Here is a 7,538-nt window from a genome sequence, read left to right as displayed (position 1 = left end):
GCTCTAAAATGCATAATTTATTCAAAAATCATTTGCAGAGTTGAGGGATTGATAGTTTAGAATGGAAGAATTATAGGTATGCTGAGAACATTCTTGCAAAAATAAGTCATGTAACGTTATATTGAGATCAAATATTTCAAAATTCCAAGTACAATTAAATTGTTTGCACATATAAGAGCAGTGAAATAACTTTGCAAGGTTTGCATCATAAACCCATATATCTACAGAGTAAATAGTAGAACACAGACCATAAAGTTCTGTCATGAGTGTTGCTTTCAATTTTTGTTTCATTCCACCAAAACTTTTCATATCAGTGTGGCATTTTTTTAACAAGTATATACAGGACCAAAGAATTATGATTGGTAACTTGAAATATATATCATATATATTTAATCTTTACAACAAATGCAAAAGCAGTAAGTGAAAAACAAAGACATAAAAGACTGTAAAAACTCTTGAGAACATATAATGAAGCATAAGAGTGAATGTCACAACAGATTTATGTATGTTCAACTTTCAGCAAAAACTGCTGAAGATGAATTTAAGAATATTTATATTTCATACTTTTGGCACAATAGCAGGAACCAAAATAAATTATCCAGGAATAGGATGTAAGAAACAGATTCAGAGTGTAAAAAACAAGTTAAATAAGAATTTTGAAATAAGAAACCTTTAAAGCCAAAAGAGAAGTTTTCCAGCCCTGCAGAGCACTCAACGACAGTGTTGTTTTTTAATGAGTTTTCAGAATTTCACTTTTTTTCCCCAAGTTTCTAGTTCAACTATTGTGAAAAGTATTTTGGAAAAGGTAAAACATTATTTTTGTCAGGAAAATGAACATATTTTTATTTTTCATTAAATGCATTATCTGTATTTATGCACTGAAAATTGTTCACAAAAAGCCTATTCCATCTATGTCAAGCCAAAAGAGCAAATGAAAAGGAACAGCAAAGGCAATTCTAAGGATAATTATTTTTTTCTCACACTCTCTTTTCTTTTGAGCTTTGATTCAGAAGGGGCATTGATAAGACTGTTTTTTTTTTTTTGGTTTTTTTTTTTTCCAAATATCTTGAAGCAGGAACTGTCATTAACTAAAACAAACACATTAAAGTCTTTATAAAAAATTATTTGTTTTCCAGATTGGGGTTTGACAAGAGCTGGGGTTAAGTTGCTCCATAGAGAGACCTGCACTGTGCAAACACATTGCTCAGCATTAAATAGTACCTTGTGATATTCATAAAGTAGATGGCACAGAATGGTCCATAGGACCAGCGAAATGACAATGCAGTTTTTAATATGATTCTTCTCCAGTCTGATACCCTTTAAATCTTTTTGTCAGAGAAAATTATTCCTAGACTGGATCACATCCCATTTATTGCAAATGTAATTCCAACCCCTGCAAATGAGAAGTGCTCAGTCTCAGTACACTCAGACAGCTCTGCTGTGATCTGTTTACCAGGATTAGCTAACAGGGTTTGCCCTTAACCAGCAGCACTATGCCTGAGAACCAACAGCATTAGTAACTCAGAGTGCCAGATACTGAAAGCAGAAACGCTGGGACTTCATGGTGTTCCACAAGCACTGAACACTACAGGAGGCCCTAAAACTGCTTATGAAAGTTGCATTGCAGGATAGCTATTACAATCAGACATCCTACTTGCTACAATCATTGATCAGCTGCTTCTGAAATCCTGCCCATCTTTACTGTGTTATCTGGAGTAGATAAAGTTTTAATTGTGAGCAGGTGGTATAAGAAAAAAAAATAAAAAAAAAATAGACAAGGAATATTCTGCATTCCAAATTTCTCATCCTACCTAATTTTCTGTTTGAGCATCTTCATGCTGAATGAAGTTCTTTTTTTTCAATCTTCTGATTGAAAGCAGTTTTTAAAAAGACAAAAATATACATAAAATCAATAGAAACAATAATATTTAGGACAACAAAGAACACTTCACAAAGTGCATTGCAGAATGTAGATAAAAAATAGTGCCTATTGCAGCTTTTTCCCTTTTATGCTTTGACTCTTATCTCACATAAGTTTGAAATAATTCCTAGTTTTCTTAGTAGCGATTACCAAATCCCATGTTTTTCTATTTATCCTGCATATATTTATGACCTTAAGAGCTTCTTCCCTGTTTTCCCTAAGCTACAGTATTAAACTTCAGAAGCTCTCATTCTGAGGTTTAAAATGGTTTAATTCACAATATTTTCATTCATCTTTTCTGTTCTGGATTTTGAGTAGATGAGATGACTTTTTTCAGGCATCTGAAATAATCCTTATTAAGCAGTATTCATTACTCTAAGAACTGACTATGATCACTTGTCATCAACAAATACCTGACCCCCTTGGTGTACTTCTCTTTAGATATGATGAAGTCTTAAAGTAACTTCTCCTTTTTTGATATGGTTTGAGTTATAATTTTTTCCTCTAAATTAAAAGAAATATTTTCATACTGACAGCAGTGAAAACTGCACGTTCTGTCACACAGACTGCATCCCTCAGAGCAACTTTTCTCATTTCCATGATGCAGACAGACACTGGCAGAGCCATTTGCCCAGGTCAGTTGGCAACTTCATCAGTTGGCTGGCTTGCTTATCCCACATTCCCAGTGCATCCCAGTACCCTTCCTTCCAAAGTATTATTGCTTTAGTGGTTTTCTTGAAAATCTGAGTCTTGTTTCTGGGTTTGTTATTTTTAGCCCTCTGTGCTGTTTTCAGTGCAGTGTTGCCATTATTTCATATAACTGGCAGTTGACAATTTTTCTCTTTGAAATGCCCTCTCTTTCAAATCCAATTTCCTAATTATCTCATGGGAAAGGAACAAGGTCTCTGGCCTTTGTTTTATTACTTATACTGAGGGGTGACGGGGACAAAGGCATGGTAACAGAAAGGACTCCTTTAGGGAACAAGTCCAGGCAAACAAGTGGAAGATGACAGGGTGGTGTTACATCACAGGTTGAACTTTGTATTTCTAAAAAGTGAGCTAAGAACCTTACCAGGCATGCATAGAATCAGAGACTCATAACATGGTTTGGGCTGGAAGGGACCTGAAAGATGATTTGGTGATGATTCCCTCTGCCATGGGCAGGGAACCTTGCACTAGACCAAGCTGCTCAAAGCCATGTCCAGCCTGGCATGCAACAGGCATGCAGATGTTTTTTGATACTATTAGCATATTTTATATACTATAGTTTTTTATATTTATATTATATAAATAAATACATATATATTATTTATTTATATTTTCATATACTATATGTATATACTATATATTTAATATATTTAATATTAAATATATAGTATATATTTTATATACTATTTTATGTACTATTAGCATATTACTGTAGCTCACAGAAGTCTATGAAGATACCAGAACGACACAGTTCTACACACAAACAGAAGATAAAAGCCCAGCTTCCAGCAAAAGGCTATTTACACACTACCTCTGGTTCCTCTTCACTCTGATATTTGGATATTTGGGAATTTTTGAAATACTGGGGTCAGTCCTATAAATCTTAGAAACTTGCCCATTCAAACTGCTTCCTCTTTGTAGAGCTTTGAAAAGCCTCAAACACTTGGTCAACACCTCTTTGTGGGTCAAACATCTCCAAACCCACAACGTCCTCACAACTTGATTTGATAAAGTTGCCCTTCTTAAATCTGTCCCTGGACCTCTAAATACAAAAGGCAGTATCAAGATCAGAAACACAGCATATTTTTAGCTGTACTACTTAACACTGACTGTCCCTGAAATTTGATCTAGACTCCTATATTCTATGGGTTTATTTTTGTTATGGTTTGGGATGTGGACTTTTTTTTTTGTGGCTACTGCAAGAGATGGAGAATGATGGTGAATCAGATTAAGACCCCAATAAAAAAAATTGACTACTTTTAGTGTGAGTCTAGTACTAACCTGATTCACTTTGCAACTTAGCAGTACTTGCAAAAAAAGATGGAAGGAACTTTAAATGGATTGCTTATATCAATAGCATCCCTAATATCTCACCAAAAGACATCTAAGTGCTACTTTTTTCTAACATGGGAAATACAGACATTATATTATCTTCTGCACTGAAGAAGAAAAGTATTTCACTTACTCACTCCTTCCTTAGGTGTTGAAGAAAATGACAAAACCCGTTGCCCAGAAGGGTTGTAGGTGTCCCATCCTTGGAAACATTCAAGGTCAGGTTGGACAGGGATCTGAGCAACTCCATCCGTTTGATGTCCCTACTTGCTGCAGAGGGGTTTGGACTAGATGGCTTTTAAAGGTTCCTTCCTACGCAAACTATTGCACTGAGAGCAAAAATACAAGGCTGCTGCTTTAGGTCGTTACAAAGAGAGCAGCTGGGAGAAACCTTGATGAAAAATGCTTCTCCCACATAGACCTACCTGTCCATGGGTCTAGTTTGCTGTATTTTGCCACCATTCGTGACTGGGATATAAGAGGGGATGAAACATTTCAGCTGCACATGCGGTATGTGGAAATTTTCAGATGTCCTTGGCACAGGAACACCTCACGACCACCCTGTGCAGGATGAACCATGACAGCATTTGCATGATGCCGATTGTCAGCAGTCATCTGACCAAATCTGGAGAGCTTATCAAAGGAAGAAGACACTGTATCCTTGAAATCAAACTCAAGGTGCTTCTCGCTACGCAAGTACGAAAGTGTTGGGACTGCTTGTGGCGATCAGTGTTTTACTGTAGGCCAACCCAACACAGTCCTCATATAATTTTGCAGATGCCCGAAACGTCTAACATGAAAAATTTTATCGTCTTTTCTTTTTACAAACTCCTACGTGATCAAAATGAAAAGCTGGGAGTGGAAATACGACCTTCCGAGTATGATCTACCAGCACTCGAGCAGCAGCCCTAGACCTAGATGCCGGTACTCGCCTGGTCCCTGTCAGCGCTGCCGGCAGCCCGCCGCCCTCCCGGTGACTTTATTCCGACCGAGCTCCTCAAACACGCGGTTCCTGGCAGCACCCCGACAAGCTCCGCCCGTCCCCAGGCCGCCCCTCAGCGCCGCGCCCCCTCCCGCGCTCCTTTCGGGCGGGCGGCGCGAGGGCGCAGGAGCCGCGAGGACGAGGCCACGGCCCTCGCGCTCCACTTCCGGGTTCCCCGCCGCGCCCCCGGGCGCTGACGTCACCGCGCGCGGACCCCGGAAGTGGAGCCGGCAGGGGGCAGGCGGAGCCGCGCGCGGCACTAGGCCCGGAGCGGGCGCGCGCTCCCCGCGACGGCGCCGCGCGCGCCCCGCTCTGCCGGCGACGGCGCCCGCGCCAGGTACGTGCGGCCGGCCGGCCCGGGCAGCGCCGCCGGCGAGGGGCGCGGGGGAGCGGCGGCCGCGGGCCCTCGGGCAGCAGCGGGGCGACCGGCCCCTGCGCCGCCCGTGGCGGACGAGTAAGGTGGCGGCGCCGAGGCGCCTCTGGCAGCCCTGCACCGGGATGAAGACCGCGGGCCTCCCGTGTGCTTGGCGTCAGGCCCAGAGCGGCGGCGGGAGCGGACGGGGCGGCGGCGGCTGCCGCCTGTGGCAGGGCTCCCGAGCTGTCCGCGCTGCCCACGTGGGTGTAGAAGTACCTGTGTGCCCATGTCACTGGGGGTGCGGGGACATGGGCACGGTGTCACCGCCCAGCAGCGGCCCCCAGGCTCTGCCGAGCGCTACGCTATGCCTGCTGCCGCTCCACGTGTTGGCACCTTCGCAACTGCTTCTCGATACCACGGCTGTCACACGAACCAGAAACAGGGAATAACAGTTACAATTTTCTACATGAAGGGTATTGTTTTTCGGAATGTATCCTTACAGTCATCGCTGCAGGTTTTGGCGCTGTCAGCTACTTTTGCAAAACGAGACATGCCCTTATTCTCCACTGCCTAATGCAAGCTTCCTGTGCAGTCGTAAATGACAAAAAGTCATTTGAGCGTTATTCTTCTGACTTTATAACATAGCTGGGCTTGAGTGATAGTTTTCATTCCAAGAACTGCTCTTCTTATTAGGTGGGATTGAACACTTCTTTTTAGTCTTAAGTTTCTTGTAGTTGTTCTGGCAGCTTTGAAAGGTGCATGAAATATTTGCCATTTCTGAGTTATCCAAATGTAGGGAAATAATTTTCCAGTTTAAATGGTTACTTTTATTTCGTATTGGTTTGGCACCGAGAAAATACAAAATTTGTAATTCTGAAACAGGAGTTTTGTCCCTTTCCAACATCCACTGTCTTTGCTTTTTGAGGAGCGGTTGCCTTCCTTTTTTTTTTTTTTTCTTTTTTTTTCTTTTTTTCAGAGATAGATACTGAGGCTTATGAGAGAGAATGAACTGCATTCCTTCCAGATACCTAACTTCTAAGTTAGTGGTGTTACAAGAGCCAGGCAGCTCAGAACCATGCAAGCCAGCTTGTCAAGCCTTCACAAAATGTGTCTTCCACTTTACAGGGTTTTTTTTTTGTGTGAAGTTTTTGGCTAAAGTGTTAAGTTTGACTGAGCAGGTAACAGACCTTTTTCGGGAGGTACTATCATTGGCAAAGGAAGTGGTATAAAAGCAACAGCAATTACAAAACTAACTGGATACCTTTGATCTTAACTGAGCACTGATTTGGTGACACTGAGGAGCAGGGTGTTAACAATATTTGTCTTCAAAGGAGAAGAAATACAAGTAATACAGCAGAAAGGTGGTGTCTTTTTAGTAACCCTTAGTGTTTTCTTGGAATCTTTAAGGAGGCAGGGGGTGAAAAAGTGTTAGGAATTGCAAAGCAGTATTATGATAGTGTCTTAGTTAAAGAATAACCACAGGTTGTTAAAATTAGGTATTTTGTAAATATGTAGGAAAAAATGAAAAAGCTCTTGTGTAGGCGAAATTAAAATTTTAACAATTGAAGATAGTGGCTTGGGGTGTGTCACAGAGTGCAGTCAATGTGAAAATACAGAAAGAATGTCTTTATATGCTCCTCTCGGTTTGGAACTGATGAAATCTGTTGTTCTGAGTGTTTCAGATATTATTTAACTTTCTTTAAAAAGAAAAAAAAAGATTCTTTGCTGACAAGAGTATTGGTCTTCACAGGGTAGCTCCAGATAGAGGCCCCAGGTGATGGCTGTTGCTGAAGTCGCTGCCAGTTCTTACTGCCTGCCTGTCAGCTGGAGGTCTGATGTGGCTGCCACCACAGGTGTTAGTCTAGGCACTCCCCAGACCACCTCTGTCAGAACATGGTGGGTTAGGATGGATGTAATATTTATTGTGTTTAAACTGACCTGACTCTTTTTGTCTGCAGCAGGTTAGCAGATGCGGGTAGGTGTAGGAATAAGATGAAAACTTCCAGCAGGCCAACAGTACTGAGCAGCTGGAGGCAGACAAGGGCATCGTCATTTCAGACGCACAGCGACACTCAGACTGCTCTCTGCCTTACTGAAATACCCTTAATTATTGGAGTTTTCTCACCAGTGCCTGGATTCTGTCTGTCTTCTTGAGATTGCCTTTTCAGTGATTGTATCCAATTATGACTATATTTAAATCTGCAAGTTGACTTGACCATGGTCTTTACTGAATTGCCTTT

At 41.6% G+C, this 7,538-nt stretch overlaps 1 protein-coding gene across 3 annotated transcripts in view; it reads left to right on the top strand.

Moving 5' to 3' along the window:
• The first annotated feature begins 5,184 nt into the window (after nucleotides 1-5,184).
• The window catches only part of ARB2A (ARB2 cotranscriptional regulator A), a 257,235-nt gene continuing 254,881 nt past the window's right edge, over nucleotides 5,185-7,538 (top strand). For 2 of the 3 annotated variants that reach the window (XM_014259115.2, XM_088054485.1), the window contains exon 1: nucleotides 5,185-5,280. The gene's annotated coding sequence lies outside the window, so the exon portion shown is untranslated. Of the gene's footprint in view, nucleotides 5,281-7,123; nucleotides 7,195-7,538 lie in introns of those variants that run through there. The other variant, XM_014259117.2, reaches the window with a different exon arrangement.

Source organism: Pseudopodoces humilis, chromosome 4, assembly GCF_049639895.1.
Source record: "Pseudopodoces humilis isolate 2021_Gansu_Grassland_sample_001 chromosome 4, ASM4963989v1, whole genome shotgun sequence".
NCBI lineage: Eukaryota > Metazoa > Chordata > Aves > Passeriformes > Paridae > Pseudopodoces > Pseudopodoces humilis.
The sequence above is the reverse complement of the archived record's forward strand: the minus strand, read 5'-3'. Positions and strand labels throughout refer to the sequence as shown.